Source organism: Bombus flavifrons, chromosome 7 (assembly GCF_040668555.2).
Source record: "Bombus flavifrons isolate JBK064 chromosome 7, iyBomFlav1_principal, whole genome shotgun sequence".
Taxonomy (NCBI): domain Eukaryota; kingdom Metazoa; phylum Arthropoda; class Insecta; order Hymenoptera; family Apidae; genus Bombus; species Bombus flavifrons.
In genome coordinates this window covers 9426205-9438504 of record NC_138448.1, presented here as the reverse complement: position 1 = coordinate 9438504, position 12300 = coordinate 9426205, and the positions used below count along the sequence as shown (strand labels likewise).

Sequence of the window (12300 nt, the reverse complement as noted above, 5' to 3'; positions counted from 1 at the left end):
CATATTATATTTTATTGCTGTTATTCCATATTCCACTGTTCATTAAAATATATTCCCATATAAAGATATATATATATTTTTTAAATATTGATTTATGCTTTATATAAGAAGGCAAAGAATTAAAAAATCCAGTTTAATTATTTGTTCAAATCTTTCAAAATCAATTCATTCGCGAGAAGAAAAGCAGAGTGAAAGAAGTGAAAGAAGAAAAACTGATGCGTCGAGTCAATGGAAACAAAAACGCCAGCAGCGATTCATACGAGAATCGTAGCAGACGAGACACCTGATGTCGATAATTTCCATTCATTAACATTAATCCGTTCACTTTTCTGTCAGATAATGTGACTATAATCGAACAATGAAGGGATAGCATGCGGTTTGTACCGGGAGTATTTTGCAAGTATTGTAGATACCTGGCATTCCCTGGGGCTACCCTCGTACATTCACACGTGCGCAATCTGTAATACGTATATACATACACGCGTGGTTGGTGGTGTGTATGCGGTCGCACGTACATTCGTGCTCACGCTATTGCATGTCTAAAACCAGGTCTACACCTAACGAATGAACCGGAAAATAGTAAGCGTGGACAAACGCGAATCTGTAGGGCATTCGATACAAACGTACAATTCGTAGTAGTGTTACAATATCGGTAATCGAACGAGGCAGAGTTTAACGTTGATAATGATTCACATGTATATGAATTCTAATAATTTTGTTTATTTTAGTTATCTGTACTTGTAATAAATACATAGTTTTAAATACACGTATACGTATACGTATACGTTAACATAAAACGTGTTAACAAATATACATTAAAAGATAGAAGATTTATAAGTAAAGGAATTATTCAAGAGATTAGGAATTCAGTTAAGCGACGAATTACCTCGTCTTCCTCGATTAAAAGACACAAGATAAGATTTTCATTTTTCAGTTACCATTTTTACACCAGCCGCATTTTTCTCTAAATATTTTAATAGAATATTTATATTTTCTTATTATCTTCGCCCATAGAACATGATAGCAAAATTTTTACCAAATCCTATAGGTCACTCTGTATAAACACGAATATTTTCCTTTGATGCACGAACAATCGACGGATCGCGTTCGTTGATGCTCATTCATTAGTCACAGACTCGGCTTAACATTTCGAGTTTGCTACCGTTCACAAACGTCTCGAAACCCTTCGTGCACTCGATCATATCTCATAGTATGTATGCCCACCTTCTACGTCAGCCAGCTATCTACTAATTAACAGTGGCTATTAGCCAAGCTGGTCAATTATACCTGAATTATTCTCCTACTGATGTCCCATCGATGACGGCTGACCATTGACCATAGGCCTCGGAGTGCGTAACGATTTGTCAATCGCCACGATCCAATGTTTACCGAAATGACTCGGTCGATCTACATTTCGATCACGAAACAGCTGACTCACGTTTACGATTTTCGATGGAAGCTACCATTAATATGGAATCCGGAAATAGGATCATAGCTGTAGCGGTTGGCTGATAATAACCTGTAGCCGAGGTCAAACTCTCGGTAAGGATTCATTGAATTCGGAAGCTTTCTCGTGTTACAATTGTTAATTGAAGGATTGTCAAAAGATTTGTTAACTATACTGTGAAATGTTGTTAATGTTATCTGTTTACAACACCTGGTCGATATTGGGTATGTATTCTACAAATATCAATTATTATTAGACTGCGAATGCGAATTCATATTTTTATATAAAGAATTTTTTATTATATAAAATCTTTTTATATAAAATATTTTTATAAGAAATACAATCTCAACGGAGATTGTTTCACTTATGTAAAATATAAAGTCTAGTCGACTTTGGATATTTCATACGTAGATATATTATATTTTTAGATGATATATGCATGTTAAAAAGCAAGAATAGAGCATTACGAATAGAGTAGTGAATTAACAAAACGTACGAAGGTTTGATTGACGCAAAATGAAAATTCAAAATACAATATGTATAAAATATAAGCCATGCGCGTGAAAGATAAATATTAAAACATATTAAAACATGTACAGGGGAATAGCTTCTGATTGAGAAGATAATTGGAAATAATAATGAATCAATTTGCAAAATACTCAATATGAAATCTTTATGTCGAAATTTATTTAGCGAACGGTTTCGACAAAGAGTAATTTTTTAAAAATTAATTTTCCAGCATTCGGTAAAGTAACTTTATGCTGTCAATATAAATCGTTGCATTATAATATTTAGAAATGTAACAAAAAATTTATTTTCCTTCCAGCCTTTCATAAAAATAATAAATTATTTTCATGAACATATCGTTAACATAATAAACGTTAATACAAAGAAAACATTAATATAATGAATGACCATGTTTTATTGCAATATTTCATTCTAGAAATATTACTTTGACAAAGCGATATAAATTATTTGCTCCGCGCCACTCAATTTATACCGTGACGAACAAATCATTAAGTTAATAACATACCTTGAGTAATTCGATCCATCATTCCTTAGGCACTAACGGATTATTACTTTGATCAGTCGCTTGGCCAGAAAAAGAAATGGATTTTCCTTGAGAAGGGCTACTGCAACGTGACAGATACGTTCTTGACGGGTTCCGTGATTAAAGATCGTCTAGGCTGGTAAGCTGTTCGAAGGGTAACGATGACATCTATTTTGTGGCTACCCCTCTGTCTGATGTCCCTTGTCGGATGTCTATCCCAGACTCCCTTCGTTGATATCTTCGAATGCCGATAACAATTCCTACAGAAGCCAGCAGCTGTATGCATGTATTCCCAATTTACTGGTACCTAAATCAACGAATCAGTGATTAACGTTGCTATGTTCGAATATTCTGGAGTTACAGCGCAACATTTCGCAAACGTTGCGCACAGACTAATTAATTACGTCACTTAAGGTTACTAATCGCGTAAGATGCATCTTATATCAAGCGCATTAACGGGAAATGCGAGTATGTTGTCGGTTTTGCTAAAACCATCATGGATTTTATGGTTAGAAAGCAGTTAAACATTAACGATCTTGAAAATACGTAGAAGAAAACGAACTATGAAAATCTGTACCACAAAAAGTTGATATAACAAAAGTAATTCTTTTGATCAATCAAATTATAGTAAACAATCATGATCTAGTAATGTATTTCGTAAAGTGTATAATTAATTTAACAGTATTTTGTAAAACGTCAATGTCAAATAAATTTTGGTAAAAAAAAAAAAAGAAAAAGAAATTAAGTTAGATTCAATTCGATTTTGTAAACTATAACGTCGTAATTAATTGTCATAGTAAATTTTCATAAATCAAGTTATTAAATTTTCTGAACGGATGCAATATAAAAAGATGTAGCTACATGAATTTTGAAAAATTATAAGTACACGATCAAAAATACATTCGGTTCGATGAATGTAATTTGTAAGTTCTTAACAAAGAAAAAGAATAAATATATTTTGAAGCCTAATTTGTTCAACGATTTTTTAATCGAACAATACACAGCAAATAATAATTTCTTTAGAAAACCGTCCGGAGATAGAAAAGGATTTTTACCTAGTTATGTTTAGTACAACACAATAGTTTTACAATTATCGTTTTGTCTTATTGTTTAATTGAACCGCAAGAGATAATTACGTTCACTTTGCTTTGTTACAATCAGATGACTTTTCTATCGACCAAGGAAAACCGATTTTGTTGGAGAGAAACGCCGGTTTAATAAAGCCATCTCTCTGGTCAAATATGATTAAAGGTCAGCCTTGAGAGCGATTTAGTGGAAAGAGTAAAAAGATATCTATCTTAAGGTATAGCATCCTCTTTCTATGGTATCTGTTCCTTTCCGGTATCTTTGACCTTTCAAGATCAGAGCTACGTCTGATCCACGTATACAGTATCAACAGCGCAATACTAGTATACATTACACGGTAGCGATAGGAGTGAAAATAAATTGGAAGCGTTTCCTCTGAACTTCTTTCAGAATTGGTATCCAACAAAATCGATCACTATACAGCTTTCTACGATTCGATTATTGTTGGTAAATCGTTTTCATCACGTATAAAACGAGGAAAGCTTCTAGAAAATATAAAAATCTACTGAAAATATACATGTATCCTATTTAGATAGTTTTTTTACTAAGCTTTTGAATCATCGCGCGTAGTTTATTTCAACTGTTCAAATACCTACAATACAATATTTGTACAGACAAAGGTACGCGTACATAAATCTCTAGTAGAATCCACAAACTAAATTTACGTTAAATGTCACGATAAAATGTTATCAAATGTACTTATAATTCTATTGTCTACATATATTTTATAATTGAACTAAATAAGTTAACTAAAAGAAGAACAAAAGGTTTATGTAGAGATGAGTTTAGAATAACGCAGAACAAATTCTTTTTCCTGAAATACTTCAACGTCCTGTTTCAATACGCAATATACATTATACATTATCGATTGACAAAAGATTGTGAGGGTTCGACGGTCTAGCGTTCGATTTGCTGTCAACCAACCAGGCGATTTAAAAAATTATGTACTCCGAAACATGATATGCACGATTGATTGATAAAGAAATGAAAAGAGCTTTAGAATCATGTAATCGATCCGATATAACACAGAGTAAAAAAGCACACTGTATAATGTAATATTCATTCCTTTTTAAACTCACATATTATGCCATTTAGAGTAATAGTTTTTCACGGGTTTCAATGTTTTCCTAACACCAGAGCTATCTAGTAATCTTTAATATGTACCTAAGTATAATATATATAAATTATTACAATTAAAATGGTACGATAAAGATGTGAAAAAGTATATTACTATTATAGGTTTGTGTAGAAGAAGGTATATGTAATAGAAGAAAATTAATTAACAACAGGGAAGTGTAATTTTCTTATCTTGTTTATCGGAATTTATAGATGACTTAAAAATAACGTTACACGATACTGCAGGACGGTACGTGCACGTGAATTGGTTCGAGCAATAAGCTGTGTTATTTCGAAGGAAACCGAGGTAAGCCAACGTGATTCGTGGTTCTATGCTTATGGATATACCGCATACGACATGTAATAGGAAGGCCACATACGGATGAAAGGAGGAGAATGTGGTGGTGAATGGAAGAGAAGGTGGACGAGAAATTGTAGCTGGAAAGGTCTAGCTGGGATGTTATGTTGTATGCTAGTACCAGCGCTGTAGAAACATTTGCAACCAGCAAGATAGGCTTTTACACGTGGTCACGTCATCGTTGATTCAAAGGACATTTTGTATAAATTCTAAACACTAGATAGTAGGAAATTACGAACCGCACTGTATTGCACGTACTGCAAACAACAAGAAACAATTTTCTGCGAGCTGCTACGCTCGAGGGGAACGTTTGTAGAAATTGAAACAATTAAATTAAATTCAAATTTCATGCTTTTGGAGTTCCTTTGTAAAGCAACAATATAATACTCTGTTTAGATCTTCCAAATAAATTGCGATTGTATTATCGAGATCTTACGCTCTTACGTTCTGGTATATATATATATAGCTATTTAAGTAATATAATCATAGAGTAAATGTTAGATGTAAAGGAAGAAAATATCTAAGATAAATGAAATAAACAACAGAAAAACATATCATATTTTTAAAGTAATAGTAATATTCTAAAATATTATAAAATATATTATATTTAAAAATATAGTATACTTTTAAATCAGGGATAAGAATATGAATAAATCTAGGACGTATTTCTTGTTGAATGACTTTAAGTAAATATTAAGTAAATATTATATCACTTTTCATTCCTTGAAATCAAATAATCTAAATGCGTTCACGATAGAAATTGCATAACAATAGCCTGTATTTGATAAGTATAAAACCAGCGAACATGAAATGTGAAGAGACTAATCCATAAATCCCTTCAAAATATATAGGTATAAAAACAAACTAAACCAATATCATAAACTTGTGCGTATGTATGTAGGTATGTACGCAGATAATGTTTTATCGGTGATTTATATGTGTTACTGATTTTCGTAACTATTCGAATCTGTAACAATGGCATAGAATCAGTTATTAGTCTAATTTTAACATAGTAAATAATTTGAAACATGAGTTACGAGGCAAACTGAATCGTCTGTGGAACGTTGAAATTATTGATAACTAAATGTACTTGTACTACATACATATACTGAACACATGCCAATTTGTACGACATTTTACAATTTCCAGCGTGTATAAAATACGTATCAACTCTGAAATTGTTAAATCTTTTAGTTAATCGAATTACTCTTCTTTATTATGCAAAAGTTTAAATGTATGAAAAATTAAGGAATTATTTATGATAGTATCGAATTTCTATGTAATTTGTTTATATAATTTATTCTATATCATTCCATACCATAATTATTTGGAATACATTTAACTATACATAAAAGATTGATCGCTGTAGTATTTAAATATTTTTATAAATTAAGCGTTCAAATTAACTTTGATTAGTAATCTTTTAAAAAGAAATGCAAATGCGAGATCTGTTTAAAGATATCGTTTAAAAACAGTAGGCTATATTCGTGACCAAAATTATAATAAAGTGCAAGACTGGCCGCAGCTGCAAGAGGAATCTCTGAAATTCTGCCAAAACACATTTCCTTTCACAGTACTCGTGAAACACGAATGTGGCGCAAAGGAGTGGGAAGATTGCCTGCCTAACTGGCATGAAGTCCCACGAGATTCACCGAATTCGTTCAAAGCTTTCCACGTTACGTTTATCACTAATGTCAATAGACACGTTGCGGGATACGAGACTCAACCGTCTGTGGATATTGATTCTTTCGTGTATAATGTATATATATCCCTACCTATTGTGTTTCATATGCGGTGAACAAGAAAATTACATACAATATAAGGCTTAACTCGCCCAGCACTCATCTAAGGAGTAATAGCTATTCGTAAAAAGGGTCTTCCTAAATGATGCTGACATTTTTCGATAGAGAAAAGAAAGAAGATATTATAAAAAGGACACAAAATTTTGATTAATTGAAATGGTTTGTGTCTGTAGAATTATTTTTGACGTTTAAGTCAATTGTAAGAATTTTTATACACTGTCGTCAATTATTTTTTTATTTATGCCAATTACATACAGTTATATTTAATAATTATATGGCAGCGAGGATAAGATGAATGAAAAGCGTAGATCGAAAGATCTTTTAATAAAAAATCACTACAATAAAGCAAATATGATGTGATAATAATTTACTTGATAATATTTTAATTCTCGATTGAAACGGAACGTTTTTTTTTCCATGCAAATATTTTTATAAAACTGTACTAGTCTTACTGTACGACTTACAGTCACAATAAAATTTTCATTATTCAAAGAAAACGTTTGATATAAATTTAAACTTTCTGTTTGATTTCAAACATATTATATCCTATATTATAAACGTACACATGATAACTGCAAATATTTCATCAAACAAGAAATTCCCACTATTTCATTTTATCGTATTACAGATTGTTAAATGCGAGTAAAAAGATTTCCATTTATAAATTATAAAATATATGTAAAATATATGTAAAAACGTATTGATCAATTGCTAGTTACTCAATCAAGGCAATAACAATTTTACATGACCTTATCATTCAGCTTAACCATCGGTTAGCAGAGATCCACGTTCGACCGACTACGTACTAGCTTTTAATTCAATTTTCACGCTCATCTCGCGGACAAGCGACATCGGCGTGAAATTTTGGGAAGCAGGTTTACTGTCATTGGATCATTCGATCCACGTCAATCGTGTATTGAATCAGTGTCCATCACTCGCATACATTTAGTGCGTATAGCCGTTAATAGCCGGACAATCTCTTGCTACGTGAACGGAACGACAAGTATGTCATGTCAACACGTACCGCGTTACGATTTCACACACCTTGCCATTGTTCAATCATTCTATACCGTTCTCCCCCCTTCTAATGATTACGCGAATCGAACATAATGACTCACATAAATCTTACATCAATAATATTTGGGTTGCATATACCGTATGAAGTGTCGATCTTAATAATCTGGCTTGAATCCATTATGATACAAAATGGATGACAATTCGCTTCCATGCAAACTACGAAATAGTTCATAAATTTTTATACGGTCGAAATAGAAATGATAACGTAGGCTTATTAATATTGGCATTCGAATCGTAATTTCAATTAGGTATTAGTAGCAATACTACCTTTAGGTAGTAAATTGTCGAAAATTTGTCAATACAAAAGATTGAACATAGAAAAGTGAATATAGGAAATGTTAGTATAATTTGACAATGAGATAGAATCTTGAACCGATGAGGATAATTTTAACTTTACTTGTGGAGAAGTGCAAGAATAATTTTAGGTCGTAACGTCTAATCGATACTTGCATGGTTTAACAGTAGATACGTTCGAGGTAAAGAAAAGGTTTTCTAGAAAAGGAAATTAAACAATTAAGAGAAGAATATCTATCGAAATGTTGAGATATTTTGCTGACTATAGTTATCGACTATAGTTTATTATATAGAAGCAACATCGAATATCCATTGCTTCCATATTTATCAATACCAAAATATTCTAGCACTGTATCTCGTGTTTCTTCTTGAACGAATTTTCAAGTATCGTCAACCACAACGATCGTTCATTCTTTACAAAAGCACTCCGTACGAGCAAATGAAGCGTGAAACATCTTCCTTCTCGAAGGGTACGTGCACGTACCAGTTTCTTCGTGAAGCGGGAAAACGCAGTCGAGATACAAGCTATGAAATATTTCGAACTCGAACGATTAATCGTGGCTACAGATCGTTCAGGCAGAAGTAACAGTCTTAAACCCGTGAAATAATTTATGACACGTACCCAACCTCTGATAGTTTATGACACGCGTCGACGAAGCAAATATTTTACTATAACAAATTTACATCTGACGTTTCCTAGATTATTTATATTGCAATTTGACCTTTTGCTACAAAACAATCTTTCACATTAATGTTACATTGCTATGCATATATTTTAGATACATCATTTATTGTTAAACACCTCACGGATTTATGAAATATATAAAAAGATATTTATGTACGTGTATATGTACCGTAAAGGTAATAATATATTGTATATTATTGAATGTAGATCTTGAATCTCTTTTTGTTATTAGATATTATTATATTACAATTAGTATTTGATGTTTACTATAGTGCATAAATCAATATGTATATATGTTTAATTACTAATTAGGACAAGTAGTCTCATTTTAAATAGAAAGATGTTAGTGCGAATTTGATTGCTTTTCCTTTCCTTCATAAATATCGTTATTTTAACTGAACAAGATTATCCTTGCAACATATCAGTTTTTCGAAATCATTTAAGATACCTGTTTTATGAAATTTTTACAATTACGATAAGGAAAAACAAGTACCCACTAGATGGTTTATCCCAACAAAAAGCAAGATACGATGGAATAAAATAAACACGTGACAGACTGTTGATGTTTGCGCACATAGAGATGACTTTAAAAAAAAGAGCTATATAAATTCTGTCCACATTTTTCGTCCCGTGCCCTTAAAAGACGGATTTCAGAGGTTAGAGTTATACAACACAGGAAGGATCAGCGTCAATAACCCGCAGGTTCGAAATCCCCTAGAGACACCCGTGCACATTTTTACTCTGCCTCTGGTTTCCCCGAAGCGAAATCGCGAGGGTTTTGTCACCGCGTAGCTTACGACTCGTCCGGTAACTTCCACGAGGAAAATTGACGAAACCACTGTTCCTGCTCGAGAACGTCGCATAGAATAATAAAAAAGGAAAAAATGGAACGAGCCTACTTACATATATAGCTCGGAATAATGTGGAAATTTACATGCGGGTGCGTGTTTCGCGGAGTGACGAGGGTTTAGCCCCATTTCGGTCCTCGAAACGCGCTGACTCGGCCTACGACAATTGTATCAGCCTGCGAACGAGTAGTTAACGATATTCTACCTTTTTACCATCCGCGAACGATTTAACGTTCTTGGACAAAAACTGTCTTTTACGACGACAATGCCATAACTCCGGTCTATAGAGAATAAACTTCATTTCGGTTATATCAAACTTTCAACGGGACGCAAATTTTCTAGAAAATTTCTTGAATGTTTGATGAGACTGTTGTCCTGTATAAAATAAACAATACAACTATTTGCATAATAGATAAATTTCATTGCTCCTGGTTTCTGAAGTTTTATAGTCTCGTGAATACTTTATATGTATGCATACCATTTATACATCATTTTCTTGATTCTCTTTCCGAATTCAATATTATCTGTTTATCAGGTTGAATTCCTATTAAAATATTGTTTATATATACCACGTATCAACGTTTCTTTAATGAACAAAAAGTATGTAAATGTCATGAAATTGTAGAAAATGATGTAACTTATTATGTTTAACATTTATTTATGTTTTGTATATTTTATTTTGTTTGCTAAATAGCAGTTATTTACATCTATTTAATTCCAGATCAAAACAGAAAACTATATTTTTTTATAAACAAATAATATATTTCGGTTATGGCGGTTGGAAAGTGTTGATATTGATAATATTTTATTTAATTTGTATCGAAAATTGTGCATGACTGTCGATGCTTATCGAGATTTTTCATATTTTTGTTTATTTTAAAGATGCAACTTGCTTTAATTGTGCGCGATATTCCATGTAATCCTCCCAAAATATACTTTTTCAAAAAGTTCAAATATCAAAGTGAGGATCATAAACTTCGTGCAAAGTGTAAAGTGGAGAAGACATAATCGATTACACACAAGTACAAGCAGGGTAAATTTTGTACTTTGAAAATTCCGCGCGTTTTGGTAAAGTTTGAAAAAGTTTGAAGCGTAATGAAATTAACTCCTTCATGACTACATTGGTATAAAATACCTTGGAGTCTCTATGTATCTTCTAGCATATTACAGTCTTGTTCATAGCATGCTCAGAATTTCTTCAAACGTGAGACTCGTGATATTTTCAGTTCATACAGCGTACAAATAAAAATTTTCCTGCACGACAAAAAGGGACGCATTTCTTCTATGTTCAAACTTTTACATATAATTATTATAAACTCGTTCTGATCCCCAATCTTTTTATACGGAATTATAATAAGGAAGTACCTAAAAAAAGAATAAAACACGAAGATTATTCGATGTTCTTGTCAAGACATCTCAAGGGAATTTCGAGCCCTATTAAACGATTACTTTGAGTACGTTTTCAACTATCATCCAGAAAACCGCAAACTAACTATGTTTTCTCTGTTCTTTGATTCAACAAGCTGTCTGCGAAACTATTCAATTTCTCTTACACGCTGCCATACTCAGAACAAGAACGTTTAAGTTCAGATTGCACCATCTGCGACCGTACGCGTCATTGTTAGAAACTAACTAACGATTCCATGGTCCATCGAATTTGTGTTCTGTCATTCTCTCATGACTGGTCACTAGTTTCAACGCCATTGTATTACAATACCGCTATGTCAGGTTCAGTATCTACCATTATTGTAATGCGTGCCATCATTTCTGTACTCTGGCTTCATTTCGAATACTAGACATCGATTCACCATCGCGAAACAGCGTATCTAGCAAATGATCTTTCTGTTGCAACAGAGAACGTGACTTTATACCGCTAATCTGACAGCGTGAAAGATGTTCCAATATTTTACGAAACTCCCATTACGAAAAAGTATGATGAAATACTGCTTGATTGTGAAATTGTGACAGTGCTATATGCGCATCTTTTTGAACATACTATGGGAGATCGAGCATATATTCTTGTTATCGTGAAGCTAGAAATGACTTATCATTTATTATAGTAATAGATTTATATAAATTTGAACATAAGCCAAAGTCAAATTTTATGTAATACGAATGATATCAAATTTGCATTTATCTGGCATATCGTGATGAAACTATCATTACCATCTAATGACAAAAGCCGCAATCACTTAGTTGACAACCCAATAATATAATAAGCATCAAAATTTATTTGAAATCTCACTTTTATTATTATCCTTCCTGTATTTAATAAAATTAAGCTAATTAAGGAATAATTGCAACGTATCGAAAAATTTTAATATAGTTTTTAAAAATTGAATCAGATCATTCCTTGAGTAGAAAATTTTATAACGATGGAGTTAATAATCAATAAATCTTAATTTACGCCAATTTTAGATTTTATAAACTTAAATGTAGAATAATCTATTTATAATAAAAATCAAACGACACGATAAAAGATAGGAAATATGTATATAAATTAAATTGTTATATCCGAACGATTGGGAATCCGAAC

At 32.3% G+C, this 12300-nt stretch overlaps 1 long non-coding RNA gene across 1 annotated transcript in view; it reads right to left on the bottom strand.

Annotated features, from left to right (window-relative positions):
- The window catches only part of LOC138181542 (uncharacterized), a 51229-nt gene that overhangs the window by 30836 nt on the left and 8093 nt on the right, over window positions 1-12300 (bottom strand). Inside the window, exon 2 of the long non-coding RNA XR_011173529.1 lies at window positions 2481-2805. This is a non-coding gene — a long non-coding RNA (uncharacterized LOC138181542). The remainder of the gene's footprint in view (window positions 1-2480; window positions 2806-12300) is intronic.